This window comes from Aegilops tauschii, chromosome 4 (assembly GCF_002575655.3).
Source record: "Aegilops tauschii subsp. strangulata cultivar AL8/78 chromosome 4, Aet v6.0, whole genome shotgun sequence".
In the NCBI taxonomy this organism is placed as follows: Eukaryota; Viridiplantae; Streptophyta; class Magnoliopsida; order Poales; family Poaceae; genus Aegilops; species Aegilops tauschii.
Genome location: NC_053038.3, coordinates 94,109,741 through 94,135,991, shown reverse-complemented (window position 1 = coordinate 94,135,991; position 26,251 = coordinate 94,109,741).

The following is a 26,251-nucleotide window of genomic DNA, read 5'->3' as shown; positions in this document are numbered from 1 at the left end:
CGTTTGTGGCCCATTAATACGTTGGGCCGTTTTCATAGCGTCATCAAATACGGCCTATTAACGACGGCCCGTTATGGTCGGCCCATGAACGGACGACTCCAACTCTAGCCCGTTTACGACCATAATGTGGTCTATTTTTGGCCCATGTTTGGCCAATCGATCATACGACCCGTCTAAGGCCCATTGATGATACGGCCCGTAGAAGGCCCATTGTTTCTACGGCCCGTAGAAGGCCCATTGTTTCTACGGACCGTAGAAGGCCCATTTTTTCTACGGCCCGTAGGAAGCCAGTGTCACTACAGTAAATATGTAGCCCATGGCATGTTAAAGGCGGGAAACTACTATAGGTTTAGACCTCCTAATGGCCCAAGATGATTATAGGCCCACGTTTTGGCCCATATGAGTAACGGGCCGGCCTGAAGAGCGAGAACACTGAGATCCACTGAACCTTCCGGCCTAATTTATAGCATACCGACCAAAGAATAAACCTAGACTATACAATAAAGAAATTACAGCATATTACATCCACTGGGAATCAAAGTTCGCTACTGGTGATAATAAAGCACAACATGACCACTGATTACATACACTGGGCATCAAAGGTCACCACCAGTGCATATAAACGCGCCGACAAAAGAATATACAAAACTGAGAGCACTTCAGAAGGCACTAGACCTGGCAAGCTCGGGCCCCGCAAGCAGCCGAACAAGCTGATGAGACCTCAGTTGTGTCAACGATAGATGCTTCATCCCTAGTTGTATGGCACCATAGTGCACAAGGCAGTCCCCTGACATCTTCATTACATCTTTGACTTCAAGTCGGAGCTGAGCTGAAGCAAGCCTTTCCGCTTTAAGTTGAGACTGAAGAAGTCAAACTAATTGAGGCAGCGACCGCACAGAGGTTGTCTCACACCTGCTGGTGAGTAGCTTCAACTCACTGTCTTCATCAAGACAGAACCTTGGGGTCATCTCGCTGTCCTCAAGATGGTTTGGCTCACTATCTTTCCTAAAGTTCTGCCTGGCATAAGAGATACGACTCTGAAAGAGAAACAAGGAGACACGTAACAGGTTTCATAATTATATAAGCAAATAAATGGATCTGTTCTGCATAAGGAACATGTTTTTACAACTACAATTTAAAACGGGTAGTTGTTGCAAACATCCAATCAGATGTAAACAGCAGTGGAGGAAATGATGCCTATCCAAATCTATACTAGAACAAAGTTTGAAGGCTTGAGAAGGATGAACTTACATTACATGTTAACACGGGCTGGACAAAGCCCTTCTTCATGTTAATGGAAAGATAATTCAATAAATTCCCCAAAGAAATTTTTTTATAAGCGTTGCCATTATTCTACATTTTACAAAGAGTAAATATAGATCAAATAATATTGGAAGAAATAGAGGATAATGAAGCTCAGGTGCAGACTGATGATACATAATCAAATAGCCATTAATTAAGTACATCGTTACAAGGCAAAAGGTACTGACAAGAGGAATGCAGACATCAACGTGTGCAGTGGCATTGGCTTTATTCAACATTTTGGTAAGAGTAAATGTAGATATGATAATTTGGAGAAAGTGGAGGGCAGGGCAGATAAGATGCAGAGTAATGCCAGACAATCAACTATCTCGCGATGCATGTACAGTAATACCACCACCGTCCGTTATTAGTTGTCGTTCAAATGGATGTATCTAGCACTATTAAGTTCTAAATACATCCAATTGATCAACAATTAATTCGATACAGAGGGAGTACATGACAACAGGTACATACATGAGCAATCCAAAACTTCATAACCATTGTGTTAATTCTACATTTATCTAAAAGTAAATATAGATCTTATAATTTCAAGCAAAGGGAGGATAAAGAAGCGAACATTTACAGTGATGCTACATAATCAAATAGCAATGAGTGTAAGTATGCTGACAATGGGCAAGAGGTACTAACAAGAGCAATGTAGAGCCCAGTATTGTCATGAGATCCTATGATCCTTTGAGCAAGGAGATTCATCTGAAATTAGTTTACATACAAGAGAGAAGGTAAGGCACATGCAGAAATTTAGGAGTTCAAATTTTGAATTGATACCATAGACAGTACCTGACGCTGGGCTGTCAGCGGTTCTAATAGGGGTTTGGCCACTGGAGTAGGGGTAAAGTCTGTTACAGTTGGGCCTGTGTTTTCTGTGGCTGCTGATCTATCTGATTTAACAGGTATCACTACCTTTTCCAAATACCTAGTTTGTACTCCTTGAGGATCTGCAATCACCATGTTCCTTTTGGACATCTATTACGAAAGAACAACATTTGACTGGAAAAACATAGTATGACGACACATGGAATAGGTATAGAAAATGGATAGGTATGGCATATACTCATATATGATGCTTAAACTAAGCAGACGGTGTAACAAGGTAGAAGTAATGCAAGAGGTCAGATGCAACATATGTGCGACCAATACAACCTTGCCAAGTTAGAGCATGCACCTTGATGGGTGAATAAGATAGGCCATCCTCCACCATGCCAAGTTCGTTAGCCAGTGGTTTGTTCCGCAATATTCCTCTCGTGCGCCCATTCTCATGTTCATTTTGATAATGTTCAATACCTGACATGCATGAAAACATAAAAACAAGTGAGATTATCTTTGTAATGCAGAAGTGATTCTAATCCAATACTTTCTCCCTCTAAACCCCTTTGTGCTATCTCTGCAATTCTTCTAAGAGGTGCCATGCATGCTGTAATTTGGTGTGTGCATTAATATAATGTGGCCTACTACTCAAAATATGAGAGCTCCAGAAGTGATGATACTTCACAGATGACAGCTTCAACATATAGTAAAGAAGAACAAGTCGACCTGACCTGACAGATTCAAAATATACTAAGGGAGAATAACTCGACCTGACCAGTCGACCGCAAGAGAAGAGGATCATCTTAAAGAAGAGCAGAAGAGCAAGCAGATTGAAGATATTACAAGTCTTTCTATACAATGTCGGTTGGCCACCCATGATGAACCAGAGCGCACAAAGAAATACTATTCCTTCCGGTCTATCCATATGTGGCTCACATGCATTTCGAAACTAAAGTAGGAACATTTAGCTGACCAATTCAACATCTCTCAGTTTTACTAATATCAGCATAATATCAGATTTGAATTTGTACAACTAAGCTTGTTTAGCTCGATGGGTGGAGCAGTGCTATTACGACACGAACCACGTAGGCTGATCGTGGTCATCATAAAATGGGGAAACCGTAAGCATGATGAGTACACCGTGGCAGTGGGATGGCAGATCTGAAGCTGCAAACCGCGCAAAGGGTAGTTAGCAACTGATATTTGCTTTGAAATAACAACTAAGATTTGGTATGGACAAGAAAGTACAGTCAACAAGTGACAAAGAAATGCAATTCTGCTGTCTCTCTATATGTCGCGACATGGATTTGGAAACTCAAGTGCGACCTTTAGCTAACCAATTAAATGTGTCTGTTAACTAATATCAGTATCATATCACAATCATATTTGAACAACTAAGCTTTGGAATTTTGAGTGTTGTGTTGTTTAGCTTGAAGGGTGGAGTAATGCTAGTATGATAGAAAGCACCTACGCAGATCATAGTAGAGTAGATAAAAGGGGAAAACCCTAAGCATCAAGAGTAAAATCAGGAAAGTGGAACTAGCTAGACCAGTGGGTGGCGCACATGCTTTCCGAAACGAATATAGGAACATTAGGTGACCAATTAAACGTTCTCTGTTTTAGTAATATGAGCATCATATCAGATTCGTATTTCAACATGTAAGCTTTGGAATTATGAGTGGCATGTTGTTTCGCTTGATGGGTTGAGGTCTTGAGGAGTAGTGCTAGCACGACACGAAGCAGTGAAGCACCTACGATGATGGTAGTGAATATAAAGAGGGGAAACCATAAGCTTTACGAGTATAGTGACCGTGACATGGTGGATCTGAAGGTGCAAACCGGACAAAGCTACTTCACAACCAATGTTTGCATTCAACTAGCCACTACGATTTGGTACGGATAAGAAAAGTACAGTAAACAATTTAAGATCTATTTTCCGGGTGAGATCAATAACTTAAGCACATATGGAAGAGTACCACCTCTCTTGCGACGTCGTGTAGGCCCCTGCTGATACGTTGAGGGTGTTGCGGGTGCGATGGCTATCGCGGCGGGGAAGAAGACTTTAGATGGCAGACGGCCGGGTCGGGGGATAAATCTTGTTGCCGTGGACGAGGCGGTCGTAGGAGCGGCAACGAAAAAGTGGACGACGGCGCCGATGAAGCGAGACGACGCAATGAAAGGATCCTGGTCCGGCGCCGTGGATGAGAGACGTCCATCTCTTGCAGTGGACAACGGGGTAGGGGTAGCGGCTCCGGCAAGGTGGAGGATGGGGTGGCGGACAGAGGAGGCTGGCCGCAGTGGGGAGGTTGTCGTGGCGCCGATGGTGTATGAATGGGGAAATGGAGGGGGAGGGGGGATCTCAAACTTTGGGATGCGCTTGTCTGAAATGTGGGAAAGTTACGAACTTATCCCCCGTTTAAAATTTCGGACATCACGTCGGTTGGGGATAGGACAGTAATCTCGCATCTCCCAAATATTTGCCGGTAACGATTTCGGGCGAGGAGAGGGTGTTTTGCCGCCCACAGTTGGCGCCCACAGTGTATGAACGGGGCTGACAGGTAGGGCGGTTGTGTCACGTCTGAGGGAAGTTACACATCTGCCCCTATTTAAATATTAGCCTACATCGATTTCAGACGAGGAGAGTTTGTTTTGCCGCCCACCGTGGATGAATGGGGAAATGGAGGGAGAGACACATGTCTTTCGGACGAGCTTGAATCAAATGTGTTTTGCCGCCCACATTTGGCGCCCACCGTGTCTGAATGGGCTCAGAGGCCGTCGTGTCACGTCTGATTGAAGTTACTAGTCTACCCCTATCGACAGCAGTGTAAATCCGGTCGATAAGGATGTCAAGTGTCAGGGTAGACAACAATTTCCATCTCGCAAACACTTGCTTTGGGCAGCCCACAAATGATAGTGGGTGTATAGCCGCTTCGTTCAAAACTTGGGAGAATTAGCATTCACGTTTGCCCTGGGCCCTGGCAACTAAATCCAAATCCAATTTTTATTCGATTACGAATATCCACAGATAATTCTACGTTTTGTTATTTATTCCTTCAAAACCACAACAAAGATTTATTCCACCTTTATATATGACTATGATTTAGAAATGTCGTGATCTTCGAATTCAGTAGGTTGGATACACTTTGAGTCGAACAGTTATTTCATCCAATACAATATGCTCACACGAAAAATAGTTCACCTTATGTCAATCATACAAGTACTGAGGATTACCTCGCCTAAAAAATTCGGATCATTACAACACATGGACAACATAGGGGGTCTTACAACATAATCCATTCAGATACATGACACAACATGCAAGTACAATAATCTAATGACAATTTCAACTGCTATCTAAAGAAGAACTGGGATTACCCCGGGCTTCAGATAGCAGAAGCAGCAGGACCTCCTCCGTCTTCAAATGCAACATTCTTACTTCCTCCAATTCTTGGGTTGCTTGCATAATGCGTGCAGCTAATTGCATAATTTCCAGCTTCAAGATCGAGATTACCTCATTCATGGCAGCCACACCATCTCTTTCTGCCTCTAGTAGAGCCTCAAGAACTATAATATCTGTGCTCAGACTGCTCTCCGGCGGTGTTGCCTCTGAACTGCTACCATCTGGTAACATGGATGGCGCACTGCTTCCACAAATAGATTCTGGGGTTGTACATTGTGTCCTAGTGTGAACGTCATCCTGAAAGGTTTCCGCTGGACATAAGTAAGAGATAGTTATCACATGATCCAGGCAGTAAGCTTACATGGTAAATGACATATGAATTATTGCCGCTGAACTAGGCATACATTTCTTTACGATAGTACAGCAGGCACTGCTGACATATTGGCCAACTCAGGTATAGCGTAACAAGTAACAAACAAGCATTCGAATCAAGTAATACATCAAAGCAGACAACTGAACTATTTGTTATTCCGTAGGATTATAGGTTGAGGGCACAAGCCAAGAAAGCAGCCCACACGCATTACATTTCACATGTACTAAAACACACTGGCTTACCATATGTTGCTGTGAAGCCTAGCTGCTGTTGCAATGTTCTTTGAAGATATCGTCAGCATCCCGTGGTTGCAAATCTACTTGTTATAGTTTATTCTGCACCCTCTATTTAGGTAAAATTAATATTAATCGCATGCACTGGTTCGAATTGATCATCAATGGTTCATCTAAACTAATGAAAGAAGGGTGTGTGCATACACGACAATATATCTGCTTCCCTCTATTTTTATGCTTGTTCGAGGTGCCAGCCCCAAAAGAACAAATATTTTGCTTGATGGGGTTGGCAGCTCCATAATTAATAGAAGCATCAAATTAGTCATGCAACTTGGGAAGATCAAGAACACACAAAAAGTAATGAACAGAGGCTCGTAACAGTGATGTAATAGCTAGCATCAGAAAATGTAGGGTAAAACGAACAAAAATCAGCGGAACCACATGCTAGTTTGCTGATGTGTAATTAAGCATAGAGAACATGAAGCAGTCTGATGGAACCAACAGGTGGCATCAGAACAACACCATTATCATAAATATAGCATGCAAGAAGTAAAATAGTAGGCAGTGATATCTAGGAAGTACAGTAATACTTAGGACAAAACTAAAGCATATTAACTATATGTGCACTGGTATGTAATTTAGCACATGTAACATGTTCACTGCCAGAAGTATGGCCCTACAGGTGCAAGCAGAATAACACGCCTCGTGAAAAACTGAATGATGCCCTGAAGAAATTCAAAGGTGCGGTGCTTATGCTAAGAAAGTGAACGTAGGCGCCGGCCGTTGGATAATAGTACCTCATTCTCGGCGGCGTATGGGTATCGTTGGCATACTCGATAGCTAAGGATCGTTGATGGTGCTCATGTTGCGGTTGAGTTTGGGCGGGCTGTCGCCATCGCTGAAGCAACTCCGGTGCTACGGTTGCGGCGCCTGTCGACATACAAGAAAGCTCATCTGTGGTAAGTGAACAGTTGCACGATAAAGAGAAAAACCGAAGGAGTACAGATCAAAATAACCTGATGAGGCTGCAGCGTCAGTAAAGCAGGGCCGGTGGAGTTGAATATGGCGTCCGTGGAGCGGGTCCGGTGCAGTGGATGAAGGCTTCGGCGGGCGCGTTGTACAGTGCTTTCGGTGAGGCGGATCTGTTGCGGCGGACGAGGGCTTGTATGAAGGGCCAGCGATGGGACGGATGAGGGAGTCAGTGAAGGGCCTACACTGTGGTGGACGACGGCGCCGGTTAAGCAGATCCGGTGCGGTGGACCATGATGGCGGTCAAGGAGATCTAGAGCGGTGTACAAGCCAGTCGCTGAAGCGGCTTCAGTGAAGTGGTGAATTGGCAGTTGGGGGTTCCAAGGTGCGGAAGGTAGATCCGTCAGGGTGTGAGGTCCACCGCTGCGGCGGAGGACTAGATTCGGCGGCTTGCCGTGGTTGGGGGGGGGGGGCGGGAGGGGAAGGGGAGGGGCTCTGGGGAAGAATGTTGGGGGCAAAGAGGGGAAAACAATGGAGTTACCAAAGCAGCCCTTTTCCATTCATGTGGCAGGGGTAAAACAGGAATATCGCAGGGCTAAACTTTCGGGCGCAAGATATTTCGATGTGAGTGGGAAGTTTGAATGCTTTTGGCGCCTGAAATTATATTCTGCTCTTGTACGGCCGACTATGATATCATGGCCGAGAATTTGTTTGTTTTGCACGAAAAAAAGTGCAAGTTTTGAAAATCAATGTCTCCAACTTGAAACTTAGATTTTCCATTCAATTCAAATATGGATCATTGAGCTACTACAAGCAAATACCATCATATGGTCCAATTCAAATGAAATTCCAAATGTGTTTATCCTAAATATGATGACAAAAGCAAAAATGTGTATGTGTATGAATAAAGTGGATGATTATAAAGTTTGAACATGCCCGTATGTGTATATCTCTAGGTTTGATATATGAATTTGAAATCACAAAATCCCGGCTTAAAAATGTACCTCCATTTAAATGAATTACAAAAGCTAATGATGCAGTCGAATTCAAAAATTCCAATCTTAGGTTTGTAATTCTGGTACATCAAAGTATATCACGCATGTTCAAAAGTATCGTTATCTCATAGTCCAAACTGTGAAACAAATTGATCAACCTTGAGTGCACACACTATTGACCATGTATATCTCAATTACGCTAAAGTCCCTCAAATATAGACACCTCACTCTTTATCTGAAGCCACCCCCCCCCCTCGTCGCCCACCCCCCACCCCTCGTCGCCCCCACACACACAGAAGTCGTTCTCTCCCCCAAACACCAACACACGAGCACATTAACACCCCTCTCTCTTCTAAAGTCCGGACCCCAATATAGGTCTCTATCACTTTGTCTCTTGGGCATGCACACATCTCTTCCCCCACTCTCTAGCTAGGTCTCCCGGCATCTCTCTTTCCCAAGCACACGCACTATGTAGAGTGTATCTTTCCCATACACACAAAACGTCGCCCCAAACGTCTATCTCCCAAGTTATGTGGTTCTCGCACACTCACCTCACACACCACCCCCACTGCAAAACAAGCACACTTTGTCTCCTTGTGCACCACTCTCCTCTTTCTATCTCTCCCACATGCGGACCCGCCCCAGCTCCTTCCTGTATACATATATGTCGTGACTCTTTCCATAGCTCCCTAATATATCATCATTCTCGATCTCGCACATTATTCTCTACACCATCTATTCTAGATCTCTCATGAAGTCCCTATCACACACACGATGACTCGCTTCCCTTGCGTCTCCGTACATACGCCAATTTCAAACAACATCAACATTGTCTCCCTATCTATACGCCATTTATGGACACAAACGCCCCTCTCTCGCCCCCTCTCTTCCTCTCTCTCTCCCCATCGCTAGCTCTCTCTATCTCTCTCTCTCTCTCTCTCTCGCTCTCACACCCCTCTCCCACACACAATTGATGTCTCTTCCAAATAGTCTGCTCCCCCCGCCCGCACCCATGCTATCGCGCTACTACACATGTCACACCATTCCCCTTCCCTTATACTAGGTTTACATCATTAGTGGTCTCTCTACTCCACATACACACACTCCCTCTCACACACAAACGCGCGCAAAAACACACACAGACACGCACAAACACCCATTAATCTGGATCCTCATCTCTCCCCATGTCCGCATGTGTATCTCGCACACTCACTCTCTAATTATGTATATGTGTCTCCACGTTACACAACACAAAGCCCATGTACATGTCTCTCTCTATCCTCTACACACATAGACACAAAGAATCTGTTATCATTGCCTCAGTCTCTAGACATATCACACATGCACACACACTCTCTCTCTCTCTCTCTCTCTCTCTCTCTCGCAAACATGCTCAACAAGGGTTTCCCCGTGAATAATTTACCGTCTATTCATCAACAGTCGTGGTAGTACGGCGAAAACGAGACGTGAAAAAGAATAAATCTACACGTGCTTAGACCACCTAGTATGACTACTAGGACTAGAGCAAGCCAAAAAGTGAGCCGCAGTCACCCCCTCCTTATCGGCGACGGGAAAACCTTTGTTTTACACAGTAGAGAAGTCATTGTGCTAAGGCCTCACATGCTGAGGCGTTGAATAGAATGTAGATGCTAGTTTATGGAAACAAGTATCGATAATACGTTTGTATCTCCATACTTATATTTCTTCTCTTATAAAAAACCAAGTTGGTGATGATGGTACGCGTGCCATCTTGCAATATAGACCGTCCGATCTATATCTGACTGATGGAAATTAAACTAAAAGATACCCGCACCCCTCTCCACATTTGCAGACAAGGCCTTCCCTCATTCATCCTTATATCCAACAACCTCATTGTTGAGCAATTAAGGAAGGAAGCCTCTGGAACAAACTGGCCCGGTGGCCGCTGCCGGCGTCGTCAATCCCCATGCCTCCGCTCAGTCCGACCACCAATCACCACCACGCCCCACTCCTCTTCACCTTATCTCCTATTTCTCGAGATATCATTAGTTTATACACATGGGATTACTCCCGCATGGGTCAATCACAATGAGTGTTTTTATAAAAAAATGCATCTTGATGTTCCGTGCAATGCACGGATCTTGCTAGTACTCCTACAGAAGACTAAGTTGGTGATGATGGTGTGTCTGCCATCCGTCATTTGTGACCATTAGATCTACATCTAACGACTGTGAGGTAAGTTGTTGCCTTTTCTCACAAACATCCCACTTGTCTACCAATTTGCAGAAAACCCCATAATTAGTATCTTAAAACCAACCACATCCCTCCCTGACCTCACCAAAACAGCCCAAGGAATATATTCTAATTGAAACATAATATATCTCTAGTGATATATGTATATCAAAATTAGAGTGTTTTGTATCAAGTTTGTGAATAAGTATTATTCTAATTATGATTCGTTGCAACGCACATGAACATTGCTAGTATTTCCAACCATGCAATTTTTTCCCTAGTATTCCATAGTTTCGAGTTTTCCATCAAGATATTAGTCACTCATGGTTGATATTTACTTTCAATCATGTACACATATGCACTATGTAACTAGCCTTGCTTATTGGGTTCCAAAGCTTAACTTTCACTCCTACTCACAATATGTAGAGTATTTAACAAAAAACTACCACTTTCAACCAGCCCTAGGAAGAATCTATTGTACAAAAAATAGCAAAAACATACCCAAAATTTCTTAATCCACGGCAAAAACTACTACCTACCGATTAGGTTAGTTTAAACCCATTTATGACAGGGTTGGCCCACACGTCCGTGCTGCCGAGGCAGCTTAAACCAACACATTTTGTTTGACCGTTGACACGAGGGACCCACATCTGACCTTCTATCCTGTTATTCCCCTCAAAACATTATTTTTCCTGAACATTACTTCAAACAGTACTGATGCATGTTCGTCGGTGGCGCCGGTGATGAGCGAGTTGGCCGCCGCTCCGCCGGACGGGCCGGACGCCGCGCTAGCCTCCGCACGGGTTGGCAGGCTGGCCCGAGCGTGACTCACGAGCGAGCAAGCCGCCGCGCTGGCCTTCGCTCGAGCCAGATGGCTGGCCTTAGCGCGGCGCACGTGAGCAAGCCGCCGCGCCGCCGCGGCAATCTAGCAAGCAAACCTTGTAGACAAGCAGCTGGATGGAGCTATCTTGGCTAGCTAGCGGCCACGAGCGCCGGACGGAGCTGGCATCCGGGCTGCCGCAAGATGGGCTCCGCACCGCCGGCGGTTTTGACCTCGCCTTCTGCCGGCAGTGGTAGCTGCGTCCCATGGCCGAGGATGACTAGGTGGACGGGCCGGAGGTAGGAGGTCACTCGGGGATTTTTGTGAAGATCGACATGTAGGTCCCACAAGTCATAACGCCCGGTCGAATAGAAGGCGCTGACTTAATGGGCGACATGGGCCCTGTTTGGATACTCTAAGTCAGAGGTTAGATTCTAACCCTGAACTAACTCTAACCAAAGTGGTGTTTGGATGGCAGGGTTAGATTGACAACAAATGTATCCAAACAGGGCCATGGGTTGAAACGTGCCTATAACGACACTTTGTAGAGTAGTCGTTTCTTGGTAGGGCTGGTTGGTAAGAGCATGTACAATGGTTGATAAGGTAGTCTTATCTTAAGTCTGCCACGTATGCAAGTGGTAGTAGTTTCTTGGCATTATTAGTGGTTTCTTGCATTATTAGGGGTTTCTTGTAAGGAACAATGTACTACTAGCGACAAAAGGCGATTCTAGGTTGCGTTGTACTCCAACGAGTACTACTAGTGGTCGCGGGAGTGTATACCTCGTTTTGTGGGTTCGATCCCGGCCGAACGCACGGCGGCCTTTTTTTAAATAGTAACTTCATTGCGAGCCAATATTTTACACGGGTAGTTTGAGTTTTGAAGTCAAACGGACGTGCCACACCAAAATCTGGGTGCACTGGATAGCCTAGCCACGTGAACGGGTTTTCCTTCCCAGCATCTCGTGGCTCGCGTGCTCGCCCTAGCCGCACCTCGCTTGCAGCTTCCTCATCAGCTAGTAGCATATTTAAACTAGCGCCTCCCAATTAAGCCCGAGGAGCCGGAAAAGCCTGGCGGGGCATTGGGAACTGTGCAATATGGCTCTGTACGTAAAGTGCTCTACTACTACTCTGTAGCTTGTGGCGTTGCACGCATGGACTTCACTCCATTATCGGCTCTACTATAAAAGAAAGTCCTCTTGACGTGTTTTTTTGAAACGGAGGCAAAAGCTTTGCTTCATCTCATTCATAAAGAAGGAACTACTAACAAAGTTCGACGGGATCCATTACACCTCCACAAATGGAAGCAAAAAGCGTAGTCTCGCTGTATCAAATAACTCAAATGTTCTGCCCCTGCAGTAACCGTCGCTGATAAATAGGCTGCTAGTGTGTGTGTGAGAGTAGCGGCTGAGTAGGCCAGCTACGTGAGAGGAGCGGCTGAATAGAGCACCGAGAGTACCCACTAGGCCACTACGCAGGTGTACTTTCCCTGCATTGATAGTACATCGATGGTTCTAGAGAACAGTAGTACCCTCCACTTCCAACTGTAGCTCCCTGGCCCTGAGATTCAAGAGTTCAAAACTGGTGCACTATACTAGAAGTACATTACATCGCACTACTAGTTGAGAAAGTAGTACTAGTACTGCTACAGTACGAGTACGTACTCCTCCCTCACATAATGTAAGACTTTTTTTGACACTAGTTGGCGTGTACAAAAATAGCAAAAACATACCCAAAATTTCTTAATCCACGCCAAAAACTACTAGCTAGTGCCAAAAATTTCTTACTAGTGCTATTATTTACAGTATAATGCAATCCCATAACGTCCCATAATGCTAGTACTAGTAGTAAATAATAGCCTCACCCCTTCGCTAAGGAACGATCTATAGTTGGAAGGGACGAGGCCCTGCGGTTACTACGCTCTTATCTCCTCCTCGCCAGTTCCCCTCCCCCCGAAGAGAAGGCAGTTCGTCGCTGCTCCCATGGATTCGCCAAGCGGTTCTCCTCCTCGTTGGGGCTGGGAGACCTTGGACGACGATCCTCTGGGAGAAATTGCACGCCGCTTCGACGTCCTCACTGCCGCAAGATTCGGTGCTTCCTGCACCAACTTTTTCAAGACGGTGCTTAAAATGGCTTGGGAAAAGGCCATGCTTGTTGTCATGCGTCCTCGAGGAGAAGGTTCTTCTATGGGACAATCCTTCGAACAGTACACCGCTCCCTGGCCATGGTTGCACGTTGACTCCGCTAGAGTTGCCGATGTTGAGAGGTAGTCGGATTTTGTCCGATGAGCAGGTCAGTAATGGAGTTTGATCATGTAGTACTTAGTTATTCCATTTCCATCCCATAATTTCTCCGCTGCCCACCGTCTTATATATAGGTCTGGGTCAGTGCCAACGAAGATTGGCTTGCATACCTCCGGCCGGATACCACCATCATTTTGCACAACATCCACATCAGTGCGGCCATTCCGGTAGACCCCTTATCCACCATTGGGATCGGCCTTCCGGACTGGCTGGGCTTGAATACGTATGATGATGCCTACATGAGATTGAAGAAGATAGCAATTGCGGACCCGCTGACAAAGTGACGCGGCTACAACGTTTACTATCTCATCGCGGTGTTCGACATAAGGATTGCCATCAATGCAAGAGGCAGTAACGGCAGAGGCTGGCGCATGTTGGGGGCGGCAGATTTGTACCCCTACACGTTCGAAGACACCGTGCGCCATCTAGGCCGCATCTTTGTGGTGACAAGCCAGCGGACTTGTTTCATCTAGTTGCCATCCTACGGAACGGGAGATTACAAACGGAATGCACAAACCATCATTTGCATCCCTAACGGTACTCCATTATTTTGCAGGGACCAGTCATCCCGCGATCAAAATAAGATCGCCGATCCTGGATGTGCATTTGCATCCGCGATTTGCTCTAACCTGGAACCTTGTAGCTGACTTTGGCATATTGGGATCAACTATCTTAGCAGTCGTTACCGATGGTACCACTGATGTGCAACATGGTCACACAATCTACCACGATCGGACCGTCACCATCTACCCAGGTATTCCATTTTTTAACCCTCTCGCCTTCTCTTTCATTGTTGTACTAGTACTCTACTTATGTACTAGTAGGAGTACTTTTTACCTTGGAGGACGCGTATAGCTAGCTAGGCCCTTGAAGACTTGAACCCACTAGCTGCCACCATTTTTGTTTTTCCATGTCTTACTATCTCATCCATGTAGCCAAGAGTGGCTATATATAATAAGCCGGTTATTTTACTTCCTCTATACCAGAGGAGTACTATTTGCTGCACAGTATTACTGACCGCCATATTTGAGCACAACATTATTATGCATGGACCTTGACTATGTACGTCACCATGTGTCCAGATCTGAGATGCCACGTGTACCAGATGAACGGCGCCGAGTTCGACCGCCGTGATGCTACGTGGGTGCCGAGGAACACTCTTGGAGAGTACTTGCTTTTCATTGGGGACAGCTACCCCATTGTGAAGCGGATGCCACCTTCCGTGCACGACACGGAAGGCCTGCCGTTCATGAAGCATGGTTGTGTCTTCAGTGCGCACCGCCGGATGAACGACATGCTGGGACACGCTATCCCTGATTTATGCCGCTTCAGCTTGGATGAGTCTCCATCGTGTGGAACCGGACTAGAAAGCTGCGACAATGATTCTCGTTGCCCAGCACTATGGATCGTGCCATCCATGAAGAACACCTGGGACTGGAACCTGGAGGAGGACATGTAGCCCATCTATAACGTGTAAGTGGAGTACGATAAATTGTGAACGGTAGCGCTGTGAATATATGTAGACTAGTCATGCACAAATTTATCACATGAATTTTAGATGATCTTGTGTGGCATACTGGCATTTGTCCTTTAGAATTTATTACTAGTAAATGTGTTATGTGTACGTGCAATTTGTGTGGTTGTTGCACGGGCTCCAACATGCTCTTTGAGAAAAAAAGGTGGCACAGCTTTGGATATACGTCACGTGGCGGCATCATACAGTAGCATCGTTCGCTATAGTTGTAGTACGCTCCTACTAGGACGAAAACTCCTATAAAACCTTGTGCTTGGCTCTTTGCCTCTTCGGGAGGTTCAACAGTTCGTACTCGTGTGAACCTTGCACTTGGCTCTTCGCTTCTTCGGAAGGTCCAACAATGATGATACTACAGTACACATTATGCTTTTGGCAATCTGACACCGATTGAACTGCTGCACCTCCACCGCGAGGGCGAGGGAGAGGGAGAGGGAGAGGGTGCTGTAGTCAAAACCCTCTCCTCGTCCTGCGAACCACCACGCGCATGGGCGAGGGAGAGGCGTAGTAAGCAAGCTTCTCCTCGTTCGGCGAGTTGATGGGACACATCAAAGCAGTACTAGTACTAGTCCATACTGCATCCTTTCCAGTTAATATGGCTTAATTTGAAACGAGAAAAATACACTGGTGGTCAACGTATGTAACAATAAGCTCTTTACGGTCACTATATATAGTTTTGCGGTGATTATACGATCACTAGCTCATCGTAGAGCACCGTATTGCACCCTACTGACCGGCCACATAGTCGACATGGCACCTTGTTGACTGGTTAAATTGTCACCTGGTTTCTGGGTCCCACCTGTCAGTTGGCAGAACAAAGAAATTAGCTAAAAAAGAAAGAGTGTAGTACATCTACACTTCCAATGCATTTAGCCTTTAATCTAAATCGATATTGATTGACTAATGCACCAACTTGTGCTCTAGGTATAGGCTACATGTCTATCCTTAATTACAGCATGCAACAACCTTCATTTAATCTTCTTCTCTCAATGGTCGCATGCACACATAAGTCTGCTACTTTTGGGCGTTAATTATGCCCTGGTCAATGTGTAAATCTCTAAATGTACAGTCTTTCACGGACGTAGGGAGTAGGTTGAGCACTAGAGCGTGAGCATGTGTGTTGCGTCGTGTGCTGTGTGCCGCATGGGTGCGTGAGTGTTGCGTGCGTCCATGTCTACGTGTGAGTGTTGCATGTTGCATGCATGCATGGGGCTTAGTCCCTCCCATTGACATGTTCATATTTCAAGCTTCCTCTGTTCCCTCCATATGGTGATACTCCCTCTGTTCCCAAATACGGAGTAAAATCCTCCCTCTTTTCCCAAATACAGAGTAAAATCCTCCCTCTGTTCCCAAATACGGAGTATTTGTCTTTCTAGATTTCAACAAGTGACTACGTACGGAGCAAAATGAGTGAAGTGAGCGTAGAGGCATAGGGATAATGTAGAAAGGAAGTCTTCGCGATCCATTATTCCCCATCTCGGTCAGAGAGAACTATTCAACTCGTCTTCGCAGTGAAGTGACAATACACGCTGCAGCAGATGGGACACTTAATTAATAAGCTGAACCAGCGTGTTGGTGTTACTAAATCAGCCTTACCCAGTACTGCCATCATGTTTGCCAGTAGAGCACACTTCTGTCCTCCATTAACTGACATATGGGCCCTCTTGTAGTAGACCCACATGTCATCGGTGTAACTATTTACACTCCGAAGGACGGTATATCCTGGTAGTAGTAGTAGAATTGAGATTTAATGCACTTTCTTCCCCGTCTTCCACTCTTCTTCCTCCTCTCTTCTTCTTCCTCCTCTCTTCCCCATCGTCGGCCACACACCATTTCCCCCCGCTCACTGCTCTCCCACCCGCGCTATCTTCCTTGGTAGCTCGCGCGTACCATATCCCCCCGCTCACTGCTCGGCCACACGAGGAGAAGCTTCTTTGCTCGCCCGCCCGAATCCACTTCCCCGCTGGCTCACAGGCACCAAAAACCCCAATGGCAGAACCGACCGACACGCAGAGCCGCGATTGGAATTCCCTCCCTGATGTTCTCTTGGAGCAGATCTGTAATCGTATGGACCTACTCAGCACCGTCCGTCTGGCCGCATGCTCGGTGTCTTTGTACCGTCTACTCGTCTGCAACCGGCCGGCTCTTTTCAAGACACCCTGCTTGCTGATGCCCGATCCTCGCAGGTGTCCCAGACACCGACTTGACGATCCTACAGAGGTTGCCGTGGTGCCCCTCGACATGCTACCACTACCCGTCCACCTGTCCTTCATGCGCGGCCACTACTGGGCGGGCATGAAGGCCAACTGGATCGTCCTCATCCACCAATCCGGTAGTCCGTGGTGTCTCGTGGATATCTACACCCAGCGAGAGATCAACCTTCCATCTTTGGATACTGCCGCCATCGAGCGTCGCTGCCCGCCGGACACTCCTGCCTACTACACACGAGACGCGTCGAGCTTTTGGCTCGACCTCTGTTTGCTGAAGGTTGTAATCTGCGAAGTGCCCACACCATTAGAAGACTACATGGATTACAAGCTCATTGCCGTGTTCAACATGAGATTAGTCTATCTGGAATCCGGTCGCCATACATGGTTATGTCTCCTCATCGATCCTCTTTACCCAACACTTCTGTCTGATGCTATAGTGCATGATGGCATTATTTATGCGGTTGACGCACAGATTGGCTGCCTATACTGGTGGAATCTATCGTCATGTAATTGTTCTATCTCATCTCATCTTTACCTTAAGAATACGACTGCCTGTTCATTGTTACAAATTTAGAATATATAGTATGTCTATAACCACATCATTGCTATATGTTCCTCTCATTTCCTAGATTTTCATGACCACACATGTTATTGTTAGAGTTGATATGAGAACAATTGGTATCTAATGATTGTTAGAATAGATATTATGAGTATAACATCATGATTGCTATATGTTACTCTCATTTCCAGGATTTTTATAACAACGCATGTTATTGCCTAGAGTTGATATGATAACTGTAGTAAGTGCTATGGTAGAATATGAGTAGGCCCTGTCATATCTATTTTCCTCTCATTGTTACATGATGTTTGAACCATGTTATATTGCTAGAATATGAAAGCCATTGGCTTATTTTTTTTAACTTGGGGTATGATTATGACCACGGCATTGCAATTCTCTGTCTATGATATGTGTCACTGTTATAATAATCTTAATTCCACACATACTCTGAACATGATTGTTTATTTTTGTCATTTTGGTCTCCAATTTGAATTGTTGTAGCAGACGCAAATGCGCTGGCCTTCATGATTCCAGGACCTGGAATCATACCAGCCGATGGGTGGTGGTTTATCGCTCGTTCAGCTGACGGTGGTCATTTGATGCTCATTTGCACGTACCAAATTGACCAAACCATTTCATCAAACCACATGCAGTACAATTCCTGGGGCGTTCGTGACATTGATGGCTATGGCTGCTTCGTGTTCGAGAATGATCCCAGCTCCATTGGGCCAGGCGTATTCAACTGGAGGCGGGTTTACAACCTCGGCAACCACTCCATGTTCCTCGGGCTCAATTATCCGATCATCCAACCAATCATCGATCATATCACCGGCGATGATTACCGTGCTATGCAACTTACATTTGCCAGGGGGGACTGTGTTTACACATCATACCATGGGTTTCATGAATCACCATATCCATATTCATCGACACATCTTGTCGCCAAATAATCTTCAGTGTGTGAAAGGCATCAAGATTCCATGCGATGGATGGGGTTTGCAAACCCGACATGCAGCGATGTGGTTCATGCCAACAGCAAATATGCACAACTTGATTCGTACTGATATCTAGACTGAGCCGTGTATTCTGCTGCTGTAGCACGACCCTCTTTTGTTGGATATTATGTACTGTTGTTAGTTTGAAGCACTCCTCTGGATTGAAGGATAGGTACCTTTCTGGGATCAAGTGCATCCTAACTCACCTGCGCAGGATGTACTGATAATGATGATGGAGATGCTGTGCAGTATATATGGTTAAAATGTGACTGAAGAACACCTGGGCTTCAAGTGCATACTTGTTAGTTAAACCTATGGTTAAAATGTGACACTAAATACGACTAGTAAGTAGTACAGTAGCAGTACTATTCGTCGGTCAAATTATTCATCATGTCCACACATTGAATTGACGTGACAACACGCTGCGCGTGAGGTGACACAAGAATCCTGGCGGCGTGTTCAGGTATTCTGGACATCAGATTTGGAGTACCACTTATCTGTCGAAATCTTTCATCATTCACTTAAAACAGTCGATTGATCATACATTGAGTACCATAAAACTGGAATTAACTGATGCAAGTCGAAGAAGGATTGGCCGGTGCTGCCGGCTGGCGTCAAGTTCGATCCCACGGATCAGGAGCTGATCGAGCACCTTGAGACCAAAGTGAGTGCTGACAGCGCGAGATCTCACCCTCTCATCGATTTGTTCATACCAACCATCGACAGCGAGCAAGGCATATGCTACACCCATCCTGAGAAACTTCCAGGTAAGACACCGATCGGCCGTCTACTTGCACAAACATATTCCTTTGTTTATAGCTCTATTTTTCTTTTTAGACGCAGACCTGGTGAAGCAATTACAATTTGACAGTTAATAAAAAGTGAAACAAGTGACTGCAACATGCCAAAGATGTTATGAAAATGCCAACTACGTACACTAAAACCTGTATTCGACAATACTGCAGGTATCACACTGAGTGGGCTAAGCAAGCATTTCTTCCAGCGCAATTCCAGGGCATTCAAAAGGGGCACGTGGACGTGTCGCAAGATATAGTCGGAGTGCGGCATGCACGCGATATGGCACAACACCGGCAATACCTTGCCGGTGATGGTCAACGGCCGGCAGACGGGCAGCAAAAAGGTTCTGGTGCTGCACACCAACAAGAACTTCGACCAGCAGAGGACCAACTGGGTGATGCACCAGTACCACCTCGGGGACCTGGAGCAAGAGAAGGAGCGGGAGCTGGTCCTCTGCAAGATTTTCTACCAGACGAACACTAGGGCCAGGAGTAAAAAGATTATAAGTTAGTTTGGTATTGGTACTTGTACTACCTTGTCGTCCGCAAGTTGGTATTGTTGTTAACGATCTTTTGGTATGAACTTGGCATTTGCTTCCAACCATCAAGCCGAGGGTCGACGTGGATATAAAGCTGAATCATTTGTTTTGGAACGAATTTTCAGGCACCTGATTTTTATTTGATGGGTAGCATAAGCACCTGCCGTTCGAATTCCCAGTTCTCCAAATTTTCCGAAACAAGTGCATGCACTTATTATCACGATGAAAAAACAATATCCCTGCTGCATCCCAGTTATCAGTCTGTACTTGCAGAATTCTCTCGTTTATTGAGCACGTATATTGTTTTTTCAGGTCGAGCAAGTTTCAACTGGGCTGTAGACTGCCCAGGCTTGGTTTTGTTTTTAACAGGCCCAGCCCATGACGACAACGGGGCACAAAAATCCAGCAGGTATCTACTGGCCTTTGGCCTGCCAGCGTTAGTTATATTTTGTCCTACAACATCCGCAGGCAGTTTTTTTACCGAATCAAACACACAGCCCAGTTCTATTTTCCTCTTGAAATGCATGTCCTACATCCGTTTTCTAATCTCTACCTATAGTTTTACTAGTTCATACACACGTATCATTATATTGAAAATACATAAAATTCCCTTTTCATATTTACATCCTTATTTTTGTTGTTGTTTTCCCTCCCAGCGCTGAGTTTTTTACCACTGGTTTTCCCTTAAACCAACTCAATTGTCCCACGTCTTATTTGCTTACAAAAACAAAATGATTTTTTTGGCAAATCAATAAGTTCTTAAAAAAATGTTTATCATTTCGGGATTACAAAGTTCGGACTCCACCGAAATATGCAAAATAAGGTTGAACTTTTGACCGTGGTCCCGGGCAGAAAATGGGCTGTAATAAATTACTTAAGAATTAGCAAATGGGCTGCAAATTATTAAAAAATAGCAAATGGGCTCTATGTTGTCTGCCACAGATTTGGAGGCTGACTTGTGGGCCTACTAAGTTCATGCGTACACAATGTTTATCAAAAACGAAACTTAGTCAACAATCGACTCTACCAGCGTCAGACCGTTAGATGTCAATCTAACGACAATCGTGCTTGTTCAGTCTCTGATCTTCCTACCCCAGCCGCCCCCAGCACCGTCGGAACCGCCTGCTCCCGCCTCCTGTGGCCGGCTGTGCTGCGGGCAGGCCTCATGGCCCCATCATATAATCGCATCCCTGGCCTGTCTATCCCTCTACTCACCCACACCTCCTGTTATTTTTCGGCGACGACAGCCGAACCAGTCAACCCTCATACTCTCCAGCGCGTGGGCAGCCACTGCCGTGTCTTCCCCGGCTCCGTGTCATTTCCTTCGTAGGCCTCGCCGTCGTCCACCGCCCTGGTGCTCTCGGCGCAGCGTGGTCAACGTCGTCAACGAATGACATCCATCGGAAGTGGACTGTACGTGGAGAGGCTGACAGCTGGGTCCACGACCGCACACAAGGAAATGCCTCCTTATTACGCGCAAAATAATGATTCCTCCACCTGACATCTGGGACCCGCTGGAAGGGCCTCTGTATTTCGCGAAATAAACGTTCCCTCCGCTGACAGGTCGGACCCACCAACTATATCTTTGCATGCAAGGAAGTGCCTCCTTATTGCACAAAAAAAAATGAATGCCCCCTGCTAGCTGGGACCCACCACAGTGGGAGGCTGACTTGTGGGCCGACTAAGTTGACGGGGACGGAGGGCTTTGTCAACTTAGTCAATATGAACGATTCTAGCTCCAGTGACCGTACGATGTCCATCCAACGGCCTTAGTGCTTCTTCAACCTCTGGTCTTCTTGCTCCAGCCGCCCAAAGCAGCGCCGGTCGTGCCGCCTGCTCCTGCCTCCCGTGGCCGGCTTTGCTGCCGCGGAGTCCTCACCGCCCCCATACTACTCCCACCGCTGGCCAGGCCATCCCTCCACTCACCCACACCCCCTGTTATTCTGCGGCGACGGCAGCCTCACACCGCAGCCGAACCAGTGAACCCTCGTACTCCTCTCCGCGTGGGCATCCACTGCCGCGTCTTCCCCGGCTCTGCGTCGTCCCCTTCCTAGGCCTCCCCGTCGTCCACCGCCTTGGTGCTCTCGGAGCGGCGTGGTTAATGTGGTCAACGACCGACTTCCATCGGAAGAGTACTGTACGTGGAGAGGCTGACAGCTGGGTCCATGGCCACAACCCAGTTTTTTTGTGATTTGCCAAGTAAGTCGCTTTGTCGGGCCTGTTGGGCTGCAAATCTTTCAAGACGAGGAGAGCTTCATTCGGCTGGCCGAGAAAATGGCCTATCAGTAATGAGAAATGGGTTGTACATTTTTAAAACACATCAAACCGGCAATTAGTTTCAAATTTCTTTTTTTCATTTCGAGATTTTAAATTGCATTGATTTTTATGCGTGGAAAATTTGTTGGATTTTATATTGATGTACATTTATTTGTAAAATCAGTTTGAATGTGACTCGAAATTTCAGAATTAAAAACAGTTCGGACCGCACCAAAATATGCAAAATTTCGTATAATTTTTTAACCGTGGCCACAATATGGGCTGTAATGCTAACAAAAAGAATACGTGCTCCAAAAAAACCTTAAGAATTAGCAAATGGGCTGTAAATTATTAGAAATAATGGCAGATGGGTTGTATGATGTTTTCCACATATTTGAGGCTTTCCTAAAAAAAGGTTGACGCACAAGCAGTGACTGTTGGATGTCCATCCAACGGTCGTCGTGCTTCTTCAATCTCTGCTCTTCCCGCTCCAGCCGCTCAAACAAGCGCCGGCGGGACTGCCTGCTCTCTCCTCCCCGCGGCCGGCTGTGCTGCCGCGCAGGCCCCACCGCCCCACCGTGCTCCCATCGCTGGCCTAGCCATCCCCCTACTCACCCACACCTGCTGTTATTCTCCGGCAACGGCAGACGAACCAGTAAACCCTTGTACAGTCGTACTCCCCTCCGCGTGGGAAACAACTGCCGAGTCTTCCCTGCCTCCATGTCGTTCCCTTCCTAGGCCTTGCCGTCGTCCACCACCCTGGTGCTCTCAGCGCGGCCTGGTCAACGTGGTCAACGACCGACATGCATCTGAAGTGGACTGTACGTGGAGAGGCTGACAGCTGGGTCCACGACCGCACGTAAGGAAATGCCTCCTTATTACGTGCAAAATAATGATTCCTCCACTGGCATCTGCGACCCACCGAAAGGGCCTCTTTATTTCGCGAAAAAAACGTTACCGCCGCTGACAGCTTGGACCCACCAGCTATATCTTCGCACGCAAGGAAGTGCCTCCTTATTACGCACAAAAAAATGAATACTCCCCCTGCTAGCTGGGACCCAGTATAGTGGCAGGCTGACTTGTGGGCCTACTAAGTTGACGGGGACGGAGGGCTTTGTCAACTTAGTCAATATGCATGATTCTAGCTCCAGTGACTGTACGATGTCCATCCAACGGCTGTAGTGCTTCTTCAACCTCTGGTCTTCTTGCTCCAGCCGCCCAAAGCAGCGCCGGTCGTGCCGCATGCTCCTGCCTCCCGAGGCCGGCTATGCTGCCGCAGAGGCCTCACCACCCCTTACTATTCCCACCGCTGGCCAGGCCCTGGGGCGACGGCAGCCTCACACCGCAGCCGAACAAGTGAACCCTCATACTCCTCTCCGCGCGGGCTTCCACTGCCGCGTCTTCCCCAGCTCCGCGTTGTCCCCTTCCTAGGCCTCGCCATCGTCCACCACCCTGGTGCTCTCGGCGCGGCGTGGTTAACATGGTCAAGGAACGACTTCCATCGGAGGAGTACTGTACGTGGAGAGGCTGACAGCTGGGTCCACGGCCGCAGCAAGGAAGTGCCTCCTTATTACGCGCAAAATAATTATTCCTCCACCTGACAGCGGGGACCCACCGGACGGGCCATCGTATTTCACGAAAAAAATGTTTCCCCCAGACTGCTGGGACCCACCAGCTACATATTCGCACGCAAGGAAGTGCGTCCGGGCAAAAAAAATTATTCGCCCCCTGACTGCTGGGACCCACCAGCTACATCTTCGCAGGCAAGGAAGTGCCTGACAGTCGGGACCCACCTGGTCAAAGCGTACGTAGCGTTGTCATTCTGGTCGCGAACGTGTACGTACATACTGGTCCATGTAAAGGCGCGCACATATCGTAGTAGAGGCGCGCACGTGTCGTAGTAGAGGCGCGCACGTAGCATGGACACGTGCGTATAACGGCCAATGTGCAAGAAAGAAAATACGGTCACGTACGTACATACGGGCAGGGTCTCGAACGCCTACTCGTGCATATTTACGGCCAGGGCTCATGTACATGGCTGGGCCAGAACGGAGAAACTGTGTCGTCGTCGTGTTCATGGGGAGGCAACGAAACGCGTCATGTTCATCCGGAGGCAACGAAACGCGTGGGAGCCAACCGGCTTGGACGGAACAGCCGATGGAAACGAGGCCTGGCGTACTGCAGAACGGAGGAAACGACCTTGTGTTCGACCGGCCATGTTCGAAACGGGATCCTGTTCATCGGGAGGGGTCTGGCGTACCGCAAAACGAAGGAAACAGACCTCCTATGGTCGAAACGGGGGTCCTGTTGATCGGGAGGGGTGTGGTGTACCGCAAAACGGAGGAAACAGACTTGTGTTGGAGCTCTACGGTCGCAACGGGGGTCCTGTTCATCGGGAGGGGTGTGGCGTACCGCAAAACAGGACTCCATGGGATACTGTTCATCTCCACAGTCGACCCGCTCCAGCCTCCACGGGCTACTGTTCATCCAGCGTCGACCTCCTCCAGCCTCCACCTGCAACTGTTCATCCACACACTCCTGTTCATCCAGCCTCCACCGCATGCTACTCCACCGGCTACTATTCAACCAGCCCTCTCCACGGGCTCCTGTTCAACCACCCCTCCACGGGCTACTATTCATCCAGCCCTCCACCGTCTACTGTTCATCCAGCCCTCCACGGGGTCCTGTTCATCCAGCCCCAACCGGCTGGATCGATCGGTGTCCTGTTCATCTAGAGGCAACACCACTGGGTCCTGTTCATCCACCCCCACCGGGAACTGTTCATCCAAACACCCCCAGCAACGCTCTGTGTTCATCCAGAGGCAGCATCGATCGGCTTCAGTTAGCAGCAGTAGCGAAGGAATCGCTCGATCGGGTTCAGTTAACAGCCATCGACCGATCGCTCGGGTTCAGTAACGCGTAGCCTGCAGTGCAATCGCTCGGGTTCAGTTAGAGCCCAACGCCTCGCACCCACGCGCGTGCGTGTACGAGAGAAACGCGCATCGCTCGGCCCCGACCACCCACCATAACCGGGAACACCCTGATATTTTCCTCGCCCTCGCTTCTACCTCGGTATTTTCCGTCATGGACGACCCAAAGAATGTCATGCAGCTGCGTCTCCAGCCCGCCCAGGATGAAAAGCCCAGTTTCTGTCATGATTTGTTGTCATAGAAGTAGGACCCCACCACATCTATGATGATACCGGGTTTTGTCACAATTATCGTCATAGAACTGTCATAAGTATGACAGAAATTTTTTACGTTTGGCCCAAAATGTCACAGATGTGTCTTTTCTTGTAGTGTAGGCTCGAGAAGGTGGCAAACGAGGTGTACCGTGCGTCGCAAGGATGAAGGTCGGGGGTGCTTAGACTGGGATGCTGAAGCTGGCTCTTCCATTCCCTATCTTCCCCCTGATGTTTTTGTGGTAGCATTTGGGTTGTAATCCAAACTTGGTCGAGTTGGTGCTGCATCCCCCTACCTGCCTAGCTTATGTGGCGAACTTGTCTCCTGCTAGTACTCAGTCCGTTCTAGTAGTAGTTGCATAACTGCCCGTTTACACTGAGATGTTGTCGGATAATGGTTCTCTATGGTTGGGTTTCTTTAATGAAATCGGAGGGAACCCCCTCTTTCGATATATAAAAAACAGTGGCAGTAGCGGTGCCAAAACATTGCCTCAAATTAATAGTGCCACTAGATTAAGGTGCAAAATAATAACATTACTGCTTTATCATGGCAGTGCCAAAACAGTAGCACAAGAGCAGGATCAACATGCAGGATTTTTGGCAAACGGTCAGACCAAAAAGGAACATACCTCGTGATGGGAACCATATCTGCAGTCAACGCCATCGTAGAAGGGATGACACCAGTCACCAACATGGTTGATTCAATTCATGGGACCTTTTGGTGCAGTTCACCTAAAATGAAGCAATGTCCCATG